We start from the raw sequence: 26541 nt of genomic DNA on the forward strand, positions 1-26541 counted from the left end.
GCCATTGGAGTTTTGATGGAGATTGCATTTGAATCTATAGATAACTTTCCACACTACAGCAATTTTCACACTATTCTTCTAGTCTGTAAGCATGGATGCTTTTTCCATTGTTTAATTTTCTTTTTTGCTCCTTTTCTTGGTAGTTTAATTTTTTTTTTTGATCCATGACCTATCTGGAAATGTTTAATTCATTGGCTATTAAAGCACAATGGTGGTATTCTATGCTTGCCTGTCAGTTGGTACAGTTTACAGTTTAAAGCATACTCACTTCTTGTAGGGCATCATGTTCACAAAGATCCACATTCCATAGTTGGGAACCAATGAAAGCGCTGAACCATACTGGCAGGCTTGTACAATCATGGTGCATCTGGTAAGGATCACCAGTGTACCAGTTGCAGCTCTTCCAGAAAGACATCATCATTTTATATGGGAGTTTACTCTGGGTCTTGTTGCAGGGTCCAAATTTCCTCAAGAGCTTCTTTCTTACAGTTGACTTTTCCCATATTTTTTCTTCTAGCCAGAATTTCTCCTTAGTCAAAAGCCAGGGTGAAATCAAAGGAAGCATTTCACGACCACTCTTACTGTCTTTCTCTTGCCTTCCGTGTGTTTCAGGATGTTAGAGTTCTGACTGGTGGCCCCAGGACACTGGGAACCAATATTCTATTAAGGACTGACTGTTGCACTATGCCCACATGCCAGGTGTTTGACAGGTGTGACAAGTCTTAGAGCAGAGGAAGCAACTGATGTCTGAATATGTCTAAACTGAATGGTACACAGTGAAGAATTAAGACAGGCATTTTTTGGCATGGTTCCTACAGGTTGAAGATGCTAAGACATTCAGGGGACATAATATTTCTGAAGCAGCTCTCACTGTACCCATAAAGACAGAGCTTTCATGTGCCACCTTGCAACCTGGTGGTTTAGTATTAATTGTAGAGGTCTGTCTGTCTTTCTTTCTTTCTTTCTTTCTTTCTTTCTTTCTTTCTTTCTTTCTTTCTTTCTTTTGGTTAGGTTTATTAGTCATTTCATTACTCTCTGTGAAGCTATTAGGATTAGGATATTTTCTTAAATTTTTGTGGCATGCTTGCTGTTGTATATAGGAAAGATATTGATTTTTAAATATGTTATATTTTGTGTTCTGATATTTTGCTGGAAATGTTTTTCAAATATAAAGGTTTCCTGGCAAAGTCTTCAGGGACTTTGAAATACGGGACCATGCTCTCTCCAAATAGGGATAATGTGACTCCTTCCTTTGCTATTTTATATTCCCCTTTACATTACATGAATGATTCAATTAACACTGCTGCATGCAGTTACTTAAGATTAAAAATTAAAGTAATTAAAACTAAATTAAATTCAGTTCCTCAGTTGCACAAGCTACACTTCAAATACCAATTGACCATGTGCTAAGAAAGGTATAAAACCCTTCCGTCCTTACAGAACACCCCTTGGATTTCTCTGGATGCCCGCCCCAAGTATTTGCTTTCCAAAGAATTATCCAGAAATCTTTGATCATGCAAAATAACAGAACAAAATAACAGAACACAACCAATCCAGAATGTAACATTTTCTAAAACATTGGTTCTCAACCTTCCTATAATGCTGCAATCGTTTAATACAGTTCCTCATGTTGTGGTCAACCTCAACCATACAATTATTTTGTTATTACTTCACAACTGTCATTTTCCTACTGTTATTAACATCTGATATGCAGGATATCTGATATGATCCCAAAGGGGTCTTGACCCACAGGTGGAGAACCATGGACTATGCTGCACTTAGAAAAGCCAGTGTCATGGACGAAAAAGGTGGCAGGCTAGTTTTATGTCAACCCAACACAAGCTAGAGTTATCTGAAAGGAAAGAACCTCAACTGGGAAAATGTCTCTATAAGATCTAGCTACTGGCATTTTTTTTTTTTGATTTGGGGAAACACTTTTAATTTTTACTGTGTGAGGAATTACAAGAACAATAATAAATTAAGCCATATATTGAACCAAAATTTCCTTTATACAAAGTATTAAAATACAATTGTATTTCTAAATGAAATCATAGGCATACAGTTGTAGTCATTAAGTAAACTAAACGAAATGCTATACATTAAGGAGAAACGTCAATGAGGCAAATGTATGAATGAAGACACTTCTGAACTCCCCCATTTCATCGAGCATCAAAAACCACCGATCTTTTAGTTCTTTTCTTGTACATTATTCTGTACCCACATTGTCTGCATCTGATTGGATCCCTGGACTTTATCTCATTTTCGGTGTGACACTCTCCACAAATATATATCATTGGCTGCGGCTTTGGTGGTTGAACATCTTTCTGAGCGTCCATTGTTAGTGCCTCCACAGCTGGAAGAAGCGTCTCTTCTCTTTGCAGAGACAAAGTTTGGAGCTAAGACAAAAGGATGGACCATCCAGAGACTGCCCTACCCGGGGGTCCATCCCATAATCAGCCACCAAACGCAGAAACTATTGCATACACCAGCAAGATTTTGCTGAAAGGACCCTGACATAGCTGTCTCCTGTGAGGCTTTGCCAGTGCCTGGCAAATACAGAAGTGGATGCTCACAGTCATCTATAGGATGGAACACAGGGCCCCCAATGTAGGAGCTAGAGAAAGTACCCAAGGAGCTGAAGGGGTCTGCAACCCTATAGGTGGAACAACAATTTGAACTAATCAGTAACCCCAGAACTCGTGTCTCTAGCTGCATATGTATCAGAAGATGGCCTAATTGGCCATCATTGGGAAGAGAGGCCCCTTGGTCTAGCAAATTTTATATGCCTCAGTACAGGGGAAAGCCAGGGCCAAGAAGTGGGAGTGGGTGGGTAGGGGAGAAGGGCGGGGAGGGGGAGGGTATAGGGGACTTTTGGGATAGCATTTAAAATATAAATGAAGAAAATGTCTAATAAAAATGATCTAGCTATTGGGCATTTTATTAATTAGTGATTGTTGGGGGAGGGCTCAGGCCTTTGTGGGTGGTGTCATCCCTTGGCTGGTGGTCCTGGCTTCTACAAACAAGCAAGCTGAACAAGCCATGAGGAGCAAGCCAGTAAGCAGCACTCCTCCATGGCCTCTGCATCAGCTCCTGCCTCCAGACTCTTGCCCTGCTTAAGTTACTACTTTCACTGCTTTTGATGATGAACTATTATATAAAATGTGAGCGAAATAGACTCCTTTTCTTCCCTAATTGCTTTTAATCGTGGTGTTTCATCCCAGCAATAGTAAGCCCAATTAAGACACAAAGAGAACTAACACCAAGTGTAATGCTTGACCCCAATCAAAGTAGATGCACCGCGCTTGCTGGCTAGTGTTTGTTAACTCACTCCAACCTAGAACCGTCAGAGAAGAGAGCCTCAGTTGAAGAATTGTCTGGAACAGACTGGTCTGTGGACATGTCTATTGGGGTTTGTCTTGCTTGTTCATTTTGGGTAGGAAGACTCACCCTAAATGAGGGTGGCACCTTTATAAGTTTACACGTGTTGGCTAGTTTTATGTCAACCTGACACAAGTTATACAAGAGGGCAGACAGCTAGCCGATGGCTACAACAAGAAGCAGGCAGCGTGAGCGCATCCCTTTCTCTGGGTTCTTGATTGTGAATGTAGTACAACCAACTTTCCCAAGGGCCTGCCTCTGTGGTTTCTCTGCAATGATGGACCATAACCAGGAACCTGTTATTAACCCCTGAAATTAACCCTTTCCCTGCTATACTGCTTTTCGTCAGGATACTTTATCACAGCAACAGACACGAAACTAGACCAGATACCTAAATTTGTCTCAGAGAGGAAATCTGAAATTGCACCAGATAATCATATGGTGCCACGGAGTCGCCAGTTTATTTAGCTGTGATAAAGATAGAATGGTGGCACTGTAGGAGAATCTTCCAATTTCTGGAGATCGACACTGAAGCATTTAGGTGTGATATATTTATGATGTTTCGGATTCAATTTGGAAGTATAGAGTAGGAGGTCTAGAGAGAAGTAAAGTGATCCAAGGTAAGTGTTGGGTGGGTCTAAGTGCTAGCTAGGTCCTGTTGTTTCTAAATCTCGTGTTGGAACTATTCAACTGCAAGGATATTTTTGAAGAACTCGTGTTTTTAAAACATGAGTTTGACTCCACTATCACACTTAGAAAATGTTTTCTCAAATAAAGATTTAAAAAAAATAGTCACCGAGATTACCTTCAAGTATTTTTGAAAACGATACATTATTGTTAATTATGTGTCTGTGTGTCAGTGTGCAAGGATGTGCGTGTGAATCCAGATGCCCTCAGAGGCCAGGTAAAGACACCAGATCCCTTGGAGCTCTGTGAGTAGCACAGTGTGAATGCTGAGAGCCAAACTCTGGTCCTCTGCATGGATAGCAAGTGCTCTGACCGCTGGTCCATCGTCCATGCCCTTGCTCTTGACCGCTGGCCCATCATCATCCATGCCCTCTTCCTGTATTTTGAATGGGTTATTGCTTTCACTACGTAAGTCTTCCTTCTGTTTGAACTTTGTTTTGGTGTTAATGCATGAGATCATGATCAGTTATATTTTCTTTCTAATTTAACTGACTCTATTTTGAGGCACAGCATCCGGTGTCCTGGGCTGGCAGGGGACTCATGATCCTCCTGACACAGCCTCCAGTGCTGAGATTGAAGGGTGTACCCCACACCTAGCTTACTCTTCTCTTAAGTAGTTAGGCAGTAGTGGATATTTTCAGTTTGATCCTTTGAATTCACTCACTGGCTTCTTTTCTCTTCTCTTCTCTTCTCTTCTCTTCTCTTCTCTTCTCTTCTCTTCTCTTCTCTTCTCTTCTCTTCTCTTCTCTTCTCTTCTCTTCTTTTCTTTTCTTTTCTTTCCAGAAATCAGCCCCTGGTTTTCATTGGGAGGCTCAGACCAGGCCCTTTCTGGTTATACACATGCTGGGGAGATAGGGTATTTGTTTTATTTCTTTGTAATATGAAAGCAGATAATTAAAAGCTTGATATTCTTTCACGTGTCCCTGGCTAAGAAACACCCGGGTCAGAAGCTATCGCCCTGCAGTCTTGTTAGACAGGGAGGAACTGAGGGTGAGACTATGCAGAGGCTTGAGCAGGCATCACTATGTGGATCATCAGACCCTACTTAAAGGATAAACATGGGTTAAGAGAACTCAACTCTGGTCATCATATGTGTGACCATGAAATGGGAGCTAAAGCTATATGTCTAGAATTCTCTTGTAACAGGAATCGAAGTTCCTATGTAAGAACATATTTCAGTCACAGTTCAAACAGGAATACCAAACCAGAACCAGAACCAGAACCAGAACCAAAAACAAACAGAAGTTTTCATAAAAAGGGGCTGAAGGAAGGTGAGTCATGTCTACCCCTGACTTTTCAGCATGCCATTTCCAAAAGCTTGAGAGTGTCTGTGACCCAGAGTGGGGACCATGTAGACACTTGACTCCTCTCAGGGAACTTGGTGGTCCCAGGATGGATGGGAAGGTGGAAGACATAGGCCATTGCAGAGACACATTTAAGAGGCTCAGGCTATACCTTCTACTGCTGCCAGAGAAAGCTAGCTGCCCCCTTGACCCTTTCAAAAGCCATGCGAATTTATCTGTCGGATATAGCCTAACATTCAACCAGGATGTGGTTGGCTAGGGAACCAGAGGGGGAAAACACTTCAGAGCCTTTCAGCCTCTGCAATATGGAAAGTAAGAAGAATTTATGAAGCAAGCTCAGCAGACAAATCCAAAGAAAAAGTGAACAGTGTTCAAATGTTTATTTTCAATGTTTTTGTTTGTTTTGTTTTGTTTTCAGTGTGAAGATCAAATCCAGGACTTTGTATACACTGGTCAAGTGTCACTGTATCGCATCCCTGCCTTCCTGTTTAATTTTAAGGACATAACTGTTATCTTGAAGTCTAAAGTGTGGACCATATATTCTGTAGGCAGAGATATTTGTAAGACTTTGGGTGATGAGAACCAGTTGAGGCTCTGAGCCTTGTTTGTCATCAAAGGATCTGTTCCAGCCACTAGTTGGTAGGGATTAATGGCCTCTGACATCATCTGACCCAGCAGAGCTTCTCTGTTGAAGGGCAGCCAGCCTCAGGGCTGCCCAAAGCTGCAGAGCAGGGTTGGCCAACCAGAGCAGCCTTGCCAAGGCTCCAATCCCCTTGTTTACCCCAGCATACACATAACAAAACTAATCCTTATCTTAGTCTATTATGAAGAAGGCTGCAAAACACTGCCTTTTTTTTTTTTTTTTGGCAAAGTAGCCTTTTGCCATTTTAAAAATGAATAGCATTCCAGAGCATGAAGGGTCCGAAGTGAATTAATGCACGGTAAGTGCCAAGAAAGGCTTTTCCTGGCAGTCCATCCTCACCTGTGTGGACACATGGTGCCCATAGAAAGCATTCACACTTGTGTGGACACATGGTGCCAACAGAAGGCAGGAACTCACAGGATATAATATTCATATCCCAGAGGATAATGCTAGGTAAATAGCAAAGAGGGTTGGTGTAAATTTCCTTGGATTTTGGGAAAAGTCAGAGCACTGATTAATTAATTCTTTATTTGCAGTTCTACTTCCCTTTCTTTGTGTTTCTAGCAGGAGCAAAGTAATGGCTATAGCAGGAGAGATGCTCTTACTTCTGCTGAGAGCCGCATTTGGACCACTTGGTGGTTTGTGCATTAAGTGAATTAAATAAATTCATTCTCTCAAGCCTCTGGACTTAAAAGTGGTTTCTTCCTTAGAAAATTTAATTTCCAAATGGAAAATCAAAACATTCTACCGAGCTATAAAACCTTTGCTTAAAATATGTTCATCGTATCTGAGAATTATCACACATTTACGCATCTCCGTGGTGCCTGAGATGAATCAGTGAACAAAGGAGACACAGTTCCTCAGTCTTGGGAAACTTAGGTTCTAGCCAGGACCAGACAGAGAGCAAACAGTGCACATAATGAATAGGTAAATTTTGTAGGGTGCCAGAAGATGAAAATGGATACAGAAAGGAAAGAAAGAGAAAAAGAAACAAAAGGAAAGGAAGAAAGAAAAAAGTATAGAGTGCAGAAGAGATTGAGGATGTGCCAGGAAAGGCAGGATTGGCTGTACATAGGAAGGAGCACTGAGAAAATGGGCATTGTGGTGTGGATCTTAAATGACTCCCCTTAGACAAATGATGAGGATTTGGTCTTTAATGCTACCTTCCTCAGAGATAGGATCTTTGGGAGGCGATTCCATGGGGAGGGCTCTGCCTTTGTGATGGATCAACCCATGGATAACCGGAGAGGTTTGTGAGAATGGCTTTGTCAAGAAAGCAAGCTGTCTCTCTTTGCTTCTCCTCTGCCGTGGAGCTAATAACTCTGTTCTATGGGTATCCCTGTCCCCATGTTCTGCTTTATCACAGGCCTAGACACAGTAGAACCAACTGACCGTAGACCCAAACCCCAGAAAACAAAGGCCAAAACAAACCTTGTATTGATCGATTTCTGGTTTCTGTGGAAAACAGTAACAGAAATCCAACACAATAAATAAGATGTGGAGGAAACCAGGCAGCAGGCTTCATGTTACAGCCAGAGAACAGCAAGGGCTCAAAGGAGGGAATGAACCAGGTGTATATGAACCAAAGCCAAGAAACTACAGAGTTTAAGGCAGAAATCGAGAAGAGGGCAGGAGGGGACATCAGATATGTCTTGGCAGTGACTGGACATGACAGTACTCTTCAGGACCAAACCAAGACACCCAATTCTCCTCTACAAAGGATGCTGACCAAAGATGGCTTCTTACTGGAATGCCCCCCCCCCCCTTTATCTGACTACATCTTTCCCCAGGAACACTTCACATCCAGTGAACATCCCATGGGGATGACTGAAATTGGGTACCTAATGATTCCATTTCTGGCCCACACAGAAGGATCCAGTATTTCTGCGTCAGACATACCCATACTTTGTCAGCACCATAGCTGCAGTAATTCATCGAAAGCCAAACACCACACGTGATTCCAGGGTATACCTACCTCTTGATGAAAGGCCAGTTATACATGTGAAAGTTCAACTTTTGTCCCTGCCTATCTCTTGTCAGAGAACCCAAGCTGAATCCAAGTTTCTGCACTTCCACCTTTTAAGTGCTCAGATTACAAGCATGTGGCACCAATCCAGGCTCCTGGTTGTGGCTTCATAATAGCACTTCTCCCCTGGTTGTCATCAAGCCGCCAGCTCATCATGTGTGACTCTGGGTTTCCCTCGAAGCCCAAGGTGCTCCTCTGTGATCTATTTGTTATCTCAGCTGCATCAGTTATTTGTACTTGAAAAAAAATAAGAATGCTCACCATATAAACAGGGCCACTGCATACACTGTTTGGTGTGCACTGAGCCTGCGATCCCAGCAGAGAGGGACATGAAGCCATACTCCAGGGATGCGTTGTCCTTTGAGCCTAGGCAGTGGCCTGTAACCACTGGCAAAAAAGAAGTCTTGGGGATTGAGTGGACATGATAGTGACTACTGTCTTTGCCAACAGAGACATGCATTTTCCTTGTTTTGCACAAAGTACCGTGCAGCTGAGAGCAACTCTCTTTATGAATCCTGGGAGGAAGACCGTCCTTCTATAAAAGAAGCGACACAGGACAGACACTTGCTTTTGCCCTATGGCTTTGGGGATATGACAAGCTGAGCCAGCCAGGCATATCTATCACAGGCTTTGAATTCAGATCCTGGCAGTGGAGAATTCCTCTTGATAGTTCCGTGAAGATTGTGATTGCCTTAGGGTCAGTGTCTACGACTGGAAATGCTGGGAAAAGGAACTCTGGCACCTGCCATTGGGTAAGGGGTTAGGGTTTCCTCAGACTAGATCCAGGGATGGATTTTCTCTCTGCTGCAAAGCCTCAATGTGTTTCTGATCACCTTCCTAACCCGACTGCCAGCCTGACTGGTATTACTCTACATGCCCTGGAGCCTTTAAATAAATTCCCTTTCATTTATGTCTCTCAAAGTCACTTGTATTTGTTAGGTAGCCAGTTTCATGGACAGTCAGAAGTCAGTGGAATACCAACATCATATCTTTTATTTCTTACCATTGCTTGCAGGCATGATTTGTTAGGGAATTATTAATTTTTTCATCTTTTTATACCATTATGGGAAGCCCTCTAAACACTTTCTGGGTTGGAAAAATTAGGACCGGTGAGATAGCTCAGCGGGTAAAATTCACATAGAGGAGGAAGAGAATCGGCTGTCAAGTCTTTTGACTTCCACATGTGTGATGTGGCAAATGTGGCATGGGTGTGTAAGGAACACACACGCACACAGACACACACAAATAAATAATTAAACTAGCAAATGAAGGAACTAGGTAAACATGGTTGAAAGACCCAAGCTCCAGACTAGTTGAGCTTGCACCTTGTCTCTTGTTCATTTTCATGTGTCTCTTCCTCTCAGCTGGCCCAAGTTTGACCAGTGGCTGTGCTGTAGGGAACTGTGTATCTTTTCTTAGATTCTCCTGACTTTCTCATCTTGCTTCTGTTGAAGTCCACCTTCCTAGTTTCTTTCAGTGTGCTGTAGCCTGGAGGAAGGACCGAGGGAGGACTGGAATCGGCTGCTTGATCTACACTGGATGGTGAGCCCCATCTGTGGTGGCATCTGAAGAACAGTGCCTAGGAGTTTTCAGGAGGCCCTATGAGCATCTAGATGTACACTCCAACCTGAGGCCCTTCTGCGCCACTATCTTTGCAGGTCTCCTGCTCCTATTTTACCAGGTACTTCTCATAGATAGAGACGATTTCTTTCACTTGGATATCTCCAATGGTGTATTCTTGCCTCTAAGGAAACACAGACTCTTGTCTTATCAAACAGTAGAATTGGAAACATCACCCTGTCTCTTTCCAACAGCTTTCCTCCTGTTCAGATGTGTGGATGGAGGATCTGTTACTCTCTACATGAGCAGCTGTCCCTGGCTGGAGATGCCACATCTTGCTTGCACTCCCTCACTTCTGCCCTGGCTTCTCTTCCCTCCTCCATCATTACCTGTCATAGGAAAAGAAGAAATAGTCACCCTCTTTCTCATCCTGGGAAAGGAAAAGTCTTCAAGTGAGTGACAACTTCTACATAGCTGACAACTTTTAGGACTCCTTAGTTGTTTTTTTTTTTTTCTTGTAGGAGTGCTTGCAGGCACTAAGAGGGCTGGTTTTCTCATGTCTTTTATTAAGCTCTGAAAGGGTTGTGTTTTGAGCTACTCTTTAGTAAAAGGACCACTCGCTGTCCTTGGCTCTGAGATGATAGCTGGAATTCCCAAAGAACGAGAAAGTCCAGTTCCCCAGCCTTCTCTATCTATGTTGACAGCAAGTGCCCCCGCTGATTCACAGCTCAGCAGTCACAGGTCAGAGCTTTGTTCAGCGTAATTTACAGATGGCTCAATGTTCATTTCCTCTTCTCAAGGGTACTCTTATTTTCTTTGGGAGCCTTTCCTCTCCCTTCTTGCCTGTGCCCTTGAAGGAATCCAATACAGGCATCTGCTGCACTATAGAAGTTTGAAGGATCGAGTTGTTATTGTTTTCCCAGGACGTTCAGGATATAACGTGAAACTTAAGTTCAGCCAGATAAATTGTCTCTCGTGTGACTTTGATCTTGAAAGCTTGAAGTGAGGACAGAGGAAAGAAATGGTTCAAGTTCATTAATGTCAGCAGGCGCAGACGGCTCAGACCATTTCTGTTCCGAGACCATGGCTTTGATGGTTCTTTCTAGTCCTCTAGAGGAAACCTTGCTTATTTTCAAACGTTGTCACACAGCTGCCTTCTCTTCTGGAATCCTTCAGTCATCTCCCTTGGTTTTGTTTTCGTTCAGTCAGACAGAGCTGGCCTCTGTTACTGAGAAACAAGAACCCTGACTGTCACAGGAAGCATTCATATTGCAGACTAAGGGAGACGGCAGGACAGGAATTGTTTGTTTGCTTTCTTTCCCTGCTACACATGTCACTGTTGCAGACACCAGCAACCATCTTCTCTATGCCTTTCGAGAGAGATCTCATTACACAGAATACATAGGTTTATTTGGTTGAAATTGTAATAGATTTGTTATGTCAAACAATGTGAACAAGAACATCAGTGTGAAGAAGGCCCCTTCACCATCCCTCTGCCATTGTTATGGTCTTGGTTTACGGGAGACAAAACCCATTTCTTCTTAACTATCTCCAATTATGCTGCTGCTATACAAGAAGTCCACCTTTGCAAGAATATCCCAGACAGGCAGGCTGTCTATGCAGAGATACCTAAAACATGGCGTCACACACAGATACACACACAGCAGCCAGTTCAGATACACTCAATACTCACCAAAGGAAGAGAGTTTTGAAATAAACTGGAACTTTGCTACTTAGTATGCAGTTCTCGGAACAGAGGCATCTATCTAGGAGTTTGATAAATGCAGGCCCCTCCCCAGATACGGAATTGGAATCACTTATTCCACAAAGTTGCTAGTTGATTAACAAGCATATTAAAATTCAAAAATCGTTGGCGGAGAGAAATATCACAGAACATTATGATAGAGTAAGTATTGTTTCATGAAATTGGTTCTAATTATATACATGTGGAGTTGCAAATTTGGTTATGATGATAAATGCACTTCTTGCCACAGATCACATTATTATTTTTTTAAAGCACTGAGTTAGAAGAAATAGCTACATTTAGGTGGGGTACTATCACCCTTCTTTGTAAGAATACCAGGATTCACTCACCACCGTGGAGGCGTGCTACCATGACGGGGACAGAAAGCTCCCTAATAGAACCAGGCCCCATTATACAGATGCGATTTTTCTCATGCACTGTCTTATCCTTTCTGTTTCTTTCCAATGCCTTTAAAAAGAGATGTCTTAAAAACAAACAAAATGACAAGCACCATCTTTAGGATGAGAATGGGCAGAACGACTAGAGCAAGAACAAAGAGGCTAACAGGAAGTGCTTAAGGGAACACTCATGGGCCAAGCACTCCATGTTACCAGTTCTCCCCATTGATTAAAGATACGATCATCCCTAACACTGCCAGAGTCTGGGTTTGGGGGAAAGAGTCAATCTGTGTTTACCCTGGAGCTTCTAAATTTCCTGAGTAAAGAGTCGAAGAAGACTTAGGCTCTAAAAAGTGGATTTTAAATGCTCCTGGGGAAGGATGTTTAAGGGTAGCACATGGGTGAACTTTGGAGAGCCATGGTGGCAATCAGGAGACGAGTAGGTTTGAAAGCCAGGCCTGGGGTCCAACATGTTTCTGCCAGGCATTTGTGATCAGGGCCACGTCAGTTGCTCCCTGAGCCTTTATTTTTCTATCGGTAAAACAGAAATAATGATGCACACACCTCTTCCCATGATTAGGGCCCTATCAGGCAAAGCCACGTTAATCTCATGCTATGTTTCTAAATATAAACTCTCCAATTCTCTTTCCTATTTTTTAAATTTTTAATTGACTTTTGAAATGTAATTATAATTATATCATTAAAATATAATTATATAATTTTCTGCTTTCCTTTTTCTCCCTCTAACAACTTCCATGTCTTCCCCTTGCTCCTTCTCCAATTCATGACCTCTATCTCTTTAACTGATATATATATATATATATATATATATATATATATATATATACACACACACACACAATTGTATATATATATGCAAAAATATGTAAACCCAACCTTCCCTGTATGTTTAATGTTACTTGTGTGTATATAATTTCAGGGCTGATCAGTTTGTATTGGATAAGCAATTTGGGGCTTATCCCTGGGGAAAACTATTTTTCTTGGCCTTAGCATTTCGTAGCTGCCTGTAGTCTGAAACAGGAAGATCACCAAGAGTCAGAGGCCAGCCTGGGGCTACACAGTGTCAGGCCAGCCTGAGCTATAGCGTGAGGCTACTAAGAAAGAGGGAAATCAAAGATAAAAGAGGGAAAATATATGAGCAAGAGGGAAAAAAATCAGAGACACTAAGGGCTAATCCTTCTAATAGAGTTTTTTTTTAAATAAACTTCTAACAACAGTATGTACAAGGTATAAAAACAACATTATGTAGTATTATGCTGAATATGGCTAGTAATCTTGAACAAAATTTTAGCAAATATTAAACAACAACAACAACAACAACAAAATAATCAGTTCTGGAGAGATGGCTCAGCAGTTAAGAGCACTGACTGTTCTTCCTGAGTTCAATTCCCAGCAACCACATGGTGGTTCACAATCATCTGTCATGGGATCTGCTGCCCTCTTCTGGTGTGTCTGAAGACAGCTGCAGGGTACTCATACTTAAATAAATAAGTACATAAATAAATCTTTAATTTACATTGGCCAGACAGGCTTTAATGAAAGTGATAGTGGAACTAAAGAGTAAACAGTTAATATTGTCAACTAGTTGAAAAAGGGAAAAATTGTGTAATAATTCTAATTGACACAGAAAAGTATTTGTCAAAACGCAGAAATCACTCATGGCAAACAAAGGAAGAGCTGTTAGTGAATTATGAACAGAAGGGAACTTCCTCACCTTCCAGCAGGTATTCCGAAGGTTAAAGGTTAAAACTCAGTACTTAGCAGGAAGAGACTGTTTAACCTGTGGCCATTTGAATGAGAATGACGCTTACAGACCCGGAGTTTGGATGTTTGTTCCCTTATTGGTGGAACTATTTGGGAAGGATTGGGGTGTGTGTGGCCTTGGTGGAGAAGGTGGGTGTCACTGGGATGGACTTTGGACTTTTGGAGGTTTCAAAAGCTCTCCCTCTCCCTCCCCCTTCCCCTTCCCTTCCCCCTCCCCCTCCCCCTCCCTCATGTCTCCCTCTCCCTCTCCCCATACCCTTCTCCCTCTCACTCTCTCTGCCTGTGGATCAGATGTAAGCTTTCACCTACTTCTCCATCATCACAGCATCATGCCTGCCTGCTGCCATCTTCCTACCGTGATGGTCATTGGCTCAATCTCTAAAACCAAGGAAGCCCTAGATTTTATGTTTTCTTTTATAAGTTGCTTTGGCCATGGTGTTTGTTTGTTTGTTTTTGTTTTTAAACAGCAGTTGAAAAGCAACGAAACATGCCCTAAGGTATGTACAAGTCCTGCCCCTGTAACTCTGACTGCTTTTATTCAGTGGTGCCCTGGGTGTCCTATCCAGTATAGTAAGTAAGAAATAAAAGGACAAAACCTTCCTACACGAACTATATGTAGTGCTCGGGGCAAAGGCGGTATCCCCAAGATAAGTGAGGGTAATACTTAATACTTAATACTACTTAACTAGCTAACCAGAAAGCCGGATGGACAGACAGACAAAGCAACCAGTCATCTCACAATAAATTGTCCTCTCTAGTGATTCTAGGGAAGAGCAAACATAATGAGGGGCAGGTGTGGTTCAAACATGTTCACTTTGCTTCCAGAAATAGTGTTCCTTCGATTCACTATTTATTTACTTACTGTAATTTGGAGTCCAGATTATCTGCCAAGATAATTTGTTATAAGAGTTGTAAACGTGGGGGGGGGATTTTCTAGAAAGAGGAGAAGCCAGGAAGGAGAGGATTGTCTGGATATCCGGTGTTGAAACTGTTACTCTTGCCTGCTTCCATGTTTGTTTGGAAGTGAGCAGAATTAAGAAACTACTGTCTGAGAACTAGAAAGTTTTGTATCTTCCCAGGTCGTTGAGACTCAATGTTCAGTCTGGAGGGGCAAAGTAGGTGGAGGAGCCGGTGTGCTCAAGTCTATCCCCGGGTCTCCCGGGCGTCCTGGGCGGTCGGCAGAGGGAGCTATTCCCCAAGAAATCACTTCGGACGGCCTGGCAGCGACCCGCGGGGAGTTCGGCGACGGGGGAGCTGTCCCCCGTGCCCGCCCCACAAGACTGGCGGGTCACCCTTCAATCGCCTCCCTCCCTCCTTCCCACTTTCCCAGTCACTTAGCTGCCGCTCGGTTCGTGGAGACCTGGCCTGATCTCCATCCTTTCTCCATCCCACTTTTGCGTTCCCTCACTCCAGGGACGCGCTGCTTGGCGGACGCTGGCCCTGTCTCCCAAATCCTTGTAGAGGGCCTAGACTCTTCTCCTGGGATACTTTGAGGAGGGGTTAGCACTGGCACTGTGGGGCACAGCACTACTCTATCACTCTCTCAAGCCCCCTGGTGACTCCAAGTTTGCCAACTTCTTGACTCAGTCACTGACGGGGGTCCCAGGAGTCCGGGCCCGGAAGGAGCTTGCAGATTTGGAGGGTTCGCGAGTCAGCAGCATCGCTTCCCCTCCCCAAACGTGTCCCCCACCCCCCACCCCCCCCACCGGCCACTGTCCTGGAGGCAGCAGCTGCAGCAGCGGCAACTGCTCGCATCCCAGCCGGGCTCGGGTTACCGCCTTCTTCTTCTAGCATATCCAGCCAGACAGGGAAAAGCTTGTTCAAGTTTGCAGCAGGACTCAGTCTCTGTGCATGAGAACCTGGGGCTCCGGGACGGGCCTGCTCCCCCGCGTCCCCACCTCCAGAATTTAAACAAGACCCGCAAACATTGCTTTCTCCCAGGACTCTGCTTGGAAACCAGCAGCCGCTGTTGGGAACAGATTTTGAACAGATTTTGCTGGAGTGGGTGAAGACCAGGGGAAAACAGGTTGCGCTGCCAATCACAGCATTTCAGGACCCGGTAAGAGTTAAACTCAACTCTGGAAGCCCTTGGCTTTGGTGACTTCTAGGGGAGCACTTTGGGGCCAGAGGGAATGTTTCCCCTTAACTGGGATTACTTGGTCCCACGGAAGTGGTACAAGGATGTGTTGTACTGGTGGTCTATCTGCTTCCGAAGGGATTTGTTGTCATTGTTTGTGTTTGGTTTTGTTATCTGAAGCTGTGCAGGGAATGCCAGGGAAGATGTCAGTTATGGATGTTTTTGTTTATTTTCTCCTTCCGTGTTACTTTGCCTGCGTTTGTTCCACGTTGATTGGGACATTGGTGGGTGCAGAGAGATTTTCCTTGGCGGTGTGTGGGGGGGTATCATCATACAGCTTCGCCGGGCCTTCCTCCGAGGTCTGTCTAGTAGTCCTCTCTGGTCTTGACTAGTTTCCTAAACTTTTCTTTCTTTAGTTCTTGATACTCAGTTTGTGTTTGCCAGCAGGTGATGCCTCTCTTCCTGCCTTTAGGGGTGCGGGGGTTACAGGCAGGTTCACAAACCATAGGGTCCTTGTCAGAATGCCTCATTCCCTGTGTAATGCTGAAAGGGGCCGATCTTAAAGCTGCATTTACTTGTTTAAGGAAAGCGTATGCTTGTTGGCCCTTTTCTTTTAAACCTCTTCATGCCAGGACTTTTTAAACATCCCATTTGGGAAAACATTTTGTCTCTCTATTTTTTTTTTCTGGAAGTACTTTCCTGAATGGCCCTACTGAATAAAAGAAATATGGGGAACCATGCTCGCAGCTTCTTTCACACATAACCTCACACGAACCCCTACGTTTTTAAAGGAACAATGAAAGCCTGGGATTTTATTGGCCTGAATGAGGCATTATTTCTGCTCTTGGCCAATAATAGCCATGCTGTGCCAAGGCGGAGAATGCCATTCTTGATCCTTTACGCCAGGACTTACTTTGTATACAATATTCTCAAATGAAAAACCTTCGGTCCCGATGGCTAAATAGATCAGGCCACATGACATTACCCAGAAATCCCACCAGTCTGACTGGCATGTTCTAAGGAGTCAGTGCGCAAGCACAGAGCTTTTGTTTTGTTTACAAGGCCAAGGAATTCCTTTGGTAAACTCCCAGGGTCTGGTGTTCTGGGCTCAGCATTCCACTCTGATACTTTGTAGTTGTGTGGTTTGGTGTGGCTTCACACCTGGATGTATGTCTATAAAATCAGGATGAAATAATCGTGTTTACTCTGGAGCCAAAGGAGTTAATGTTTGGGAAGCCCTAACAAGCCCCACACAGAGGTGTGGTTACTTGTTGTTGTTGTTGTTGTTATTATCTTTTCCTGAGAAGGGCTCTGAAGTCTGAGTTCACCTTCGGGCTTTCCTACCACCTAGGACAGGAATGTTTCTCTCTGCAGTGTTTTCTCTGGGGTACTTTCAGTGGTAAGGAAGGTGTGTGTGGCAGAGCTGGGATCTGAAAAAGACTCAAGATTGGATGCCAATTGGCTGTGCCAATTGGATGCCAAGAGGAGTGACAACCTCTGCCCTTCTTAGAAACCTTTTGCGTTGGCATGGCTTCTTTATCGTACATTTATGAAGGGTCTCTTACACGGCAGTGGGCTTTGTACTAATTTCCTTGGTTTCATTTGCAAGATGAGTATGCGCCATTGCTTTATGACCGTCTCTGTCTCGCCTCATTTTAATGGTGCCAGCACTTTCTTCATGTGGCCGGAGCTCTCTATCCCAAATACTTTAGCTACAAAGCTCAGCACCTGATTAAAGATACACAAACCCAGAACACTGAGGATTTCAGTAGACTATTCAGTGTGATCTCAGACAGGCTTCTCTCTTTTGACATCAGTTTGATGATGTGTGAGTGTGTGTTTGTGAATGTGTGTGTGTGTGTGTGTGAGTGTGTGTGTGTGTGTGTGTGTGTGTGTGTGTGTGTGTGGTGGGGGCATAGGGTAGGGAAGAGCTTCGGGGTGCCTCCTGGTTCTAAAGCCTTTCCATTAGTGGCCTTAGTTCACTGGTGACCGTGTTTGGTCCCTTTTCCCGTTTTTAAACACTTGTTTGGGGTGCATTATGGAACTTCTATCTTTGCAGGCCAACTAATGATGGATAAAAATGGAAATACACTAAGCCTGCTTATCAGCCACTTTCAGGCTTTGCGGTACATAGAAGCAAGGAGGAAAATTTTTTAAAAAAGATTTTTTTCCATGAGAAATTACCAACACTTGATCATTTTTTACCTAAACAAATAACAGTTTCCTATGGTCCATCCATGCCCCCTCCTTGATTCAGAGGTAGAAAGTCTTGGGTGAAGTTGAGTTCAATCACAAAGTTCCACAGTGGTCCTGATGCCAAATGAGTCACCTGGTCATTTCACAGTAGTGGGTATGTCTTCAGCACTTTTCCTTCAGTCTGTTGAGACATTTTTAAAATACAAATCTGATCATGGGATCTCCTTGCTTAAGTCTTTGGCAGATCACTAGGAAACCATCAACATTTCCCAGGGGCTTGTTGAAAATAGTCTCCAAGTCAGTGTTGGAGGGATACTGGGTCCTATAAGTCTGGTCAGGAATCAGCCTCGGTACTGCCCGGCATGGGGCCACCTTTGCATCATTTCCTCATAGTTCTCTGTGTCCTTGCTTCCCAGCCTTCTAGTCCCAGTAGATCTCATTATGTCCCCCGAATCCACAGCACCCTTTCCTTTCCATGGCCTAGCTGTAGATGGCTCGTTCTGCTGGAAATGCCTGTGGCCGGCCTTCTCTATCTTCTGTGTAAGCAGATGCCTGCTATCCATTTATCTTTGAAGATATAGCTCAAATTGGATGTTCCCTCTGAACTTTCTATTTCTCTCATAGGCAGTGGGTGTCATGTGAGTTGCCTTTCTCCTCTGTGGACAGCTGGTTGGTCACATTGTTATCTGAATGTCCCCAGCAGGTTGACAAGCTCATCATTCGTTATTGAAAGACATCACTCAAAACAGATGGAATAGAAAAGCCATATAATACATGCTCCCCAAAATGTGGGGAAAGAGTGAGTGAATGGAAAGTATCTATTACAAGTGTCTCTATTAAGAGTGGTGGAGATGTCAGTATAGAATTTACTACTTACCTAGACATGACCTGTGAAGTTGATAGAGGCAGGAAAGAAGACACTCTAGGCTATCCTCAGGGCCTTACAAAACACCACATAGCACTGAATTCATGCTACATGTTCAACATCACAGGAGGTGTTACACATGACACAGAGAGGCAATTATACTGTTGCATGCTTCTGTTTGCGAATAACAGTGTCTTGGTGCTGAAGTGGAGATGCCACTATCAATAAAAGTAGCCAACATTGCCCTATGTTCTTTAGTGCATTAGGCACTTAGGCACGTGTGTGGTAACGCGCTCTGGACCATCTTTCTTACTTTCCTACAATGGCCGCATTCCTGAAAGCGGGTCTCAACATGGGTCGGAGATGGCAGCATCCAGGAGTGAGCACGGGAACCTGAGGCTGCTGGGCTGTGAATAGCCCCCAGAATGTGCTGCAGTACCTCCCAGTTTGCAAGGACGTGGGCCGGGCATTTACTTTGAGAACTTATTTTAAGAGTTGATGCAAGACTTATCTAATCCTGTTGATTCATCTTTTTATAATTCTTTCCCCCAAATGATTTTTTTTTCTTGTCTTGGGACACACCTCATGTTTTGCCTGTGTATTTGAATTGCCTCAATTACACACTCGTTTGCTCTTGTAATCTGAAATCCAAATTTTTTGTTCATCTCTTATCCGTATTGAACACTGAAGATGAGCTTTTGCCATAATCATTCTCCATCACTTTTAAACATACTTTTTTTTTTTTGTGAAGGGCTAATTTAGGCAGCTTAAAGGATGGCTCATGCTATGAATGAAGTGCAGTATTCATACCACTGGTGTTTTATATCATTGAACTTCATCTGCACAACTGCCAGCGGCCATGAGTCTGTCCTTTGATGATAAATGCCACGCCCTGAGCCAGTCTGGAAGTGTGACTATAACACTATATCCTGTAGTTAACACTATTAATGCCTATTGATTTTTCTCCTATTTCATTTTTTAATGATTTATTCTCCCAGATAAAGAAACTATGTAAAGCATTCTGACCACCTCAATTTCCTACTCAGAGAGCAATAAATCATACGCCCTCCTCCCTCCACCCCCGGCTCTACTTGTAAGACAAGGGAAATAGAATTTCCGTGGAACGCCTTGTCCTGCTAGGTGCATGTACAGGATATTAGCATCTGTTAAAACCATCAGATCTGTGGACCAGGGAGGCCTCATTGTGGGGGTGACCAAGTACTGTGTTATTAATATCATGTCCAACCCAGATGAACTGTGCAAACATGGCTCGTTCTAAAATGCAGCTGCAGATGGTACCTTGTACAACGGGTCTTTAACAAATCTTCTAGATACTCGGTTTTATTCTGTTGTTGTTTTGTTATCTTGAGACAGACAGAGTCTCCTGTAGCTCAGGCTAACCTCAAACACATTATGTAGCTAAAGACAACTTTGAACTTCTGATTCTCCTGTCTCGACCTTCCAAGAGCTGGGATTGCAGGCATGGTCCACCACGACTGGTTCATACGGTGCTGGTAATAAAACTCAAAACCTCTTGCACTCTACCAATCAGAATACTTTCTCATCCTTCAGTTAGTCTTGGAGCTGGGTATGGTGGCACACACCTTAAACCTCACCACTCGAGAAACAGAGAAAGGCAGATCTCTGAGTTTGAGTCCATCCTGGTTTATATAGTGAATTCCAAGGCAGCCAGGGCTACATAATGAGATCTTGTCTCAGACACACAGTTGCTTTAGAGGTCCTGGAAACTGAACTCATGCTATTGGGCATGCTAAGCACACATCCTTCCACTACGCTCTATACCTTCAGCCTTAAACAATTTCCTGGTAGAAATAAAAAAACAAAACAAAACAAAATTCATCAATTCTAGTCATTTTCTTCATGGAATAAAATAGAACCACAATATGTTGGTTTCAAATTTAGGAAATGAATCCATCAGCCAAAATGGAAAAAAAAACAATTAAGTACGCTTCCCCACTGACAATCTTGAGAAGTGTATTTTTAAAAAAATGTTTTGTTTTTTGTTTTGTTTTGTTTTGTCCTGAGACTTGGTTTAAGCATGTAGCCCAGACTAGACAAAATCTGAGTGGTCTTCCTGCCTTAGTCTACCTAGCACTGGGGTTCCAGGTCATCACCACTATATTTGGATTTTTTTAAGAAACACTTTATTTTGGATGAGGAATTGATGACAACACATGACTTTGGATTTTACAATTAATTGGTTTAAGTTTTTATTCTTTCCTCTATCTATTCATTAGTTATATAATGTGTAAGAGTAAACATTACAATTGCCAAGAAAGAGTTAGTATCTTTCAAAAAATCTAGATTAAATATATACATATTCACACATATATACGATATATGCTATATGTATATATACACTATACTCTCTCTATATATATATGTATATATATATACACACACACTAACTACACTATATATTCTCTCTATATGTGTATATATACACTCTATCTATCTATCTATCTATCTATCTATCTATCTATCCATCCATCCATCTATCCATCCATCCAGGTGGGTCCTGGGTGTAGTCAGGGTTTAATTGGCAGATCTGAGAGTGGTTTCGGGTTCATGCCAGGAAGATGGCTGGGTGTACTGATGGGGAACAGTCTGCTAAGTGAGGATTTGTGTGGGCAGGACACCTCAGGAAGGGCCATCCCAGCAAGCACACGGCAGTAGGAGCACTGAGGAACCATCTTAAAGGAGTTAAGAATAGTTTTTATGACAGCTATTTATGGAGTCACAGAACCGGTTTCTGTCTGTCCCTCACATCACTATCTGAGTTTTAAAGGAACCCTTCTTCATATGTTACTGCTATTATTTGGTTATAGAGACCAGATGTGGGCACCCTATTGAGATTCAAATAAAATTTGTCTTAGAGGTCCTTCCCCACTCATAAGAAGGCATGATTGGAAAACTTAAGCCTTTTCACCGCAGAGGGTGATCACAGGAAGGGATGGTCAGGGCTGGAGCTTTCTGGAGTCATCAGGGGTGGAATTTAGATGTTCTCTTGACCTGTTTCAAGATTGTTTTACCACATGATGGTGTCAGCTGTCTCAGCCTGAAGCTACTTACCTAGCATAAATGTCACTCTATGAAGGAAAAGGCTTTAAGTTAATTGACTTTTAAAGTTTGGGATTGTGGGGGAAGTTCATACTTTAATATTTAAAACAAAATATTACATAAAATCTTTGTACATTTTTGAAAGGTTGGTGAGATACATTTCCATCAAGCAGATACACAAACCCACACACAAACTAGAAAAAAATATCTTTAAATTTCTGTGAATGTGTGTGTGTGTGTGTAACTGGAGAGCAAGCCCAATATATGTGTTATGCTAAATGGTCACGGTCACTTCTGTCTCTGAGCTACATCCCAGCCTGACATGCTTGTTTGCTTGCAGTGTTGTTGGTGACAGTGACATTGGTTTCCTTTGGTTCCTTCTGCCATCAGAAGCTGTCCTGGTCTGTTGCTTTCTGATGTTCTCAGTCTCTGTGGGATGTTGATGCTCTTGGTCTCTATGGGATGTTCTAGCACCCCCCTTCTTCTCTTCCTGCCCTGCCCCTTCCACTAACACCTCTGTTGTCTTCTGGAGAGCCATTTCTGTTTTTAAGCACCTCCGTTCGTTTCCCATATCCTTTAGTGCCCTCGTCTTTGCACCCTTTGGTTTCTAGACTAAGGATTATAATCCCAGCATAGCACTCAGTGTAAGGCCCAGTCAGTATCCTTCTTGCCTCTACTTCATCCCTTAAACAGATGTGCAAAGACCATCAGTGAGGTTGGAAACACTTGTGCTGGACCTGGGAATGTGCATTCTCAGCAAGGCAGGCTGATGCAGATGGTGTAGGGTTGCACTAGAATTCTTGTTTGGGGTTACAGTGCCCCATTCAAATAGCACATTTCATTTCTTTCTTTTGATTTTTAATTTTAGTGGTGGCCGGAGTAGGCATGGAAAATAGCTGGTCTGTGAGAAGCTGTGCCTTTCCTCCCGACTTGGAGGAACAATAGCTGTAATACAACACTGCTCATGTGACAAACAGAGAAAGGCACCCATTGTTTGGGGGTTGGCTGATGTTCCACTTGGCTCTCGCTGGCTGTCCGATTGAGCTTGGTAGCCCCAAGGAAGCAGACACACTTAAATCAGACAGACAAAGAAAGGAGGTCAAGGCCTTCCCCATTAAACTACTTGCAGAAATGTGTAGGAGGAAGGCTTTGGGAATGCAATGTAATTCTGGGGAAGACTCATTCATCTACTGTTTGAAGCTGCAGACATACCTCAGGGAAAACATGAAGATGTTGGAATTCCACTGTGTTTTTGACCAAAAAAATAATTATTATTATTATTATTACTATTTTACCATTGTCTCATTGACTTATCGTGATAATAGAATTTTGTTATTTATTTTATAAGCCTAAAACATCTCCATCTATGATAGGTAAAGACAGATTTCTTAGCTTCTTTCTCCAGGTTCATCAGGACAGATATCAAGCCTGTGGGTTGGTAGAAGGCTTGCCTTGCACAAACAAAGACCTGGGCTCAGTCCTTATTAGCATAGGGCATAGGGACACATGTCTGCAATCTCAGCACTCAGGAGGTAGAGTCAGGAGGATCAGGACTTCAAGGGCATCTTTAGTTCCATGGTGAGTTCTAGGCCAGCCTGGGGTTGTTCATCAACTACCACCACCCAAACCTAAGCGTCAGTATGGCTTGATATCTCAGAGGAAGATTTCTTGAGTAATGATCATTAGTTATATCTCCAAGGGTTAATCATTGCCATCCAAATCTAGGTTTGAACAGAGATCTTGCATTTGAGAGTTACTTTTTGAGTTCAAAATATAATTAAATCCACCAGAAAGTTACCAATATATTTGGGAAGTTATGATGCTATGTAGATAACCGTCCCTCACTCCCAACTCCCAAATAGGATCCCTGGTCTTGATGGAGTTACAAACTTCCTGTAAAGATCTGACTGTGAGAACAACAACTGGACACATTCTTTGAACCAGAGGAAGATTCCAAGGTCACATCTTCTGCAAAGGTCACCAACTTTCCAACAGAATTGTTCTTTTAGCTTGATTACTCCCTTTACGAAAAGTATGTCATTCATTCAGGCTTTGCCTCTGGGTTTCTTTCAAAAGGACACTCTGTTCCTAGTTCCTGGGCATATTTGTGGGTAGCTATTCTTCGTGAGTCTTTCTTAATTTTTCTTTTCAATCAGACAAAGAATACTGACCTGAGGGAAGCAGAGGAGGAAAGCCTTGCTGGGTGTAATGGCTTCCAGAGAACACACTTGAATCAAGTGTTCAGGCAGCTGGTGCCCTGGGCCAGTAGGAATCCTTTCTCCTCTGAGATAAGAGGTTTCGTGGCTGGCAGCATCTGCCTTGAGTACAGTGATACTCTAGAGAGGGCAATACATGGCTTACTTCAGGCTACTTAGGGCTCCTAATTAAGTCTGTTTTTGGACATTGATTATAGATTATCCTTGCAAATCCATTAAAGAAGAAGAGACAAGTGGATTGTGGAGAGGCAAGTATCTTCATTTTCATTAACTTTCCACTCTCATCTCTCCCGTAGTTTGTTTATCTTTTACTACATGGGGCTTTGGTGTTGCTAATGATATGTATGCCTTTAAAGCAGGAAACAGTGAAGGGGGAGCCTCACAGAGCAAAATGATCATGCTAAAAATCTAGCTTTATTAGTTAATCAATTTTCAATTCATTGTCATTGAATGGCTTGCTCATTGGCTCTGTTTGTATGAATGAAATAGTGAGTCTCTCTCCTTGGGACTCAGGGTGGAGGACGACTATACTATACTTGAAGTCACATAAAGGTGACGTGTTGGCTGAAAACAATGGGGGAGTTGCATGTTGTCTCTTTGTTGTTGTTCCTTAACCCAGGTCTTTTGTTTTAGTTTTTCATTATCTTCGTGATTCCTTTTGATGCTGTCCATGCCCCACGTGGCACGTTTAATTCTTACGCTCTCTCAGGCACAGGATGCTTGTGGGACTTAGTTTTCTATCAGAATCTATGTTCTATCCACAGAGGGCTTTGGGTTCAATCAGATGCTGCTTACATGGATGGATTCAGCTTGCCAGAAGTCCTTGAGCAGTTACATTTTGATGTGTTTACCCCTGCATTGGTGTACTTTGCTATATGAGGTGAAAAGTTGAAATACTAAAGCCCCATGTTTACTATGGAATTAATTCCTAGCTAATGATAGGAAGAGGTAAACTCTAGGAGTTCCATTGCCCCATTATGTGGATCTTGCTATGCCGGAAGGATAGAACTTTAATGTGTAGGAGTTAACCCTCTGGCTTCCCCCCTCCTCCATAGCAGGAAGAGTCAAGGTTCAAATCAATGGGCTTAGCCAGATATTATGTTTGGCTAGGCAGCAAATCCAGTACTGAGAGGTCAACCATGTTAGCAGAATACCATTTTTTAGAATCTATACTCAAGATAGCCTAAACAGTAGGCTGTCCTATCTTTACCTTCTAATTCATAATAATCTGCCATAAAAAACCAAGAAAAGACCATGTGGATCATTGGTAATTTTTTTGACTCATTAGATGACTGTTGTCCTAAATTCTGATATTGGAATACACACACACACACACACACACACACACACACACACACACAGAGACACAGACAGAGGCATGCACACACACTCACGTGCACACATACCTTACTGTTTTCCACAACAGGACACAGTGATAGGTGTGTTTCCAACTCTTGTCTTTCACCTGTCTCACCTGACTTAGTCAAACTTCTCAGTGTTAGGGGTTGGGATGGGATGGTGCAGAGTGGTGTAGCCGTTAGCACTTCTTGTCCCATGGCAATCTGTCCTCCTATTTTCTGTCATCTATCAGTGTAGAGCCATCTTGATCGTACCAGCATGAGTCATTGCCTTTGTGGGACACCCAACTCTGTATTTTTAATATGAAATAATAGATTCAACTGGAAAAAGAATATGAGTGATATATTTTCTAAAGGAGAGTTTGGGCCGTTGACTTGAACATGGGTATCCCATCTGTGAGAGATCTGAGTTTTGATTTTGTATTCTTCATTTTGGACATTGATGTTAAAGGTTAAATATTGATTTATGTAAACATGTGATTATAGTTGTGGGATAAAAAGACAAGATTTTGATGGTCTTGATCTGCTCCTGGCCTTTACTGTATGAAACGTGACAACCTAGTCTGAGACTCAGTCTCTAGTCCTAAAACGTTGTGACTTTGAGCAAACCGCAAGCCCTTGAAGTCTGTCGATGATCTGTGGTGTGGTCATAGTGTGTAACTCAGTTGCGTGCACTGGAGTGGCAAGCATCCAGTAAGCATCCAGGACCTACTCTCATCGTGATTCAAAGCAGGTCCATTGAAAGCAAGGAAGAATAATGAACCCATCCAGGAATTAGACCTCCTTAATGCGTCAAATGAGGGATGCATTCAAGCGCTTAAATCAGATTCTGCTAATTAGCACAGAGTTTAAAGTGTCTCCAATATAAATGCAAACTATAAGGGGTTTTAAAATATTCTGAAGTATAAAAATGATAAAATTTACTAATGAACATATATGTTTAATTATAGTATTTTGCTAAAAGAAACATTATCTTGACTATAGGACTAGGCAAAGCTGCTGGTACAGTTCCTAGTACAGAGCTAAATCTTCTAAGGTAATGATGAATATAAGGCAGGCACTTGTGAGTACATATTCATGGAAGCATTAGTTAAAATAGTCCAAATGATTTTGGTGAATAGACACAACTCACATGTCCATCAGCTGAGGATGAGAGACCATGTAAATATGCACTGGAATTTTATCCAGTCACAGAAAGGAATGAAGCATGGCATATGTTCCAA

General features: G+C 42.7%; 1 protein-coding gene and 2 pseudogenes across 1 annotated transcript in view; 1 reads left to right on the forward strand and 2 right to left on the reverse strand.

Annotated features, from left to right (window-relative positions):
* Positions 1 to 253: 253 nt before the first annotated feature.
* LOC110284540 (large ribosomal subunit protein bL35m pseudogene) lies at positions 254 to 886 on the reverse strand (annotated as a pseudogene).
* Positions 887 to 2110: 1224 nt separating this feature from the next.
* LOC110285167 (DNA-directed RNA polymerases I, II, and III subunit RPABC4 pseudogene) lies at positions 2111 to 2357 on the reverse strand (annotated as a pseudogene).
* A 12955-nt stretch (positions 2358 to 15312) lies between these two features.
* Megf10 (multiple EGF like domains 10) overlaps positions 15313 to 26541 on the forward strand; it is a 156988-nt gene continuing 145759 nt past the window's right edge. The window contains exon 1 of the mRNA XM_021150436.2: positions 15313 to 15584. The gene's annotated coding sequence lies outside the window, so the exon portion shown is untranslated. The remainder of the gene's footprint in view (positions 15585 to 26541) is intronic.

This window comes from Mus caroli, unplaced genomic scaffold (assembly GCF_978045245.1).
Source record: "Mus caroli unplaced genomic scaffold, Mus_caroli_1 scaffold_19, whole genome shotgun sequence".
In the NCBI taxonomy this organism is placed as follows: Eukaryota; Metazoa; Chordata; class Mammalia; order Rodentia; family Muridae; genus Mus; species Mus caroli.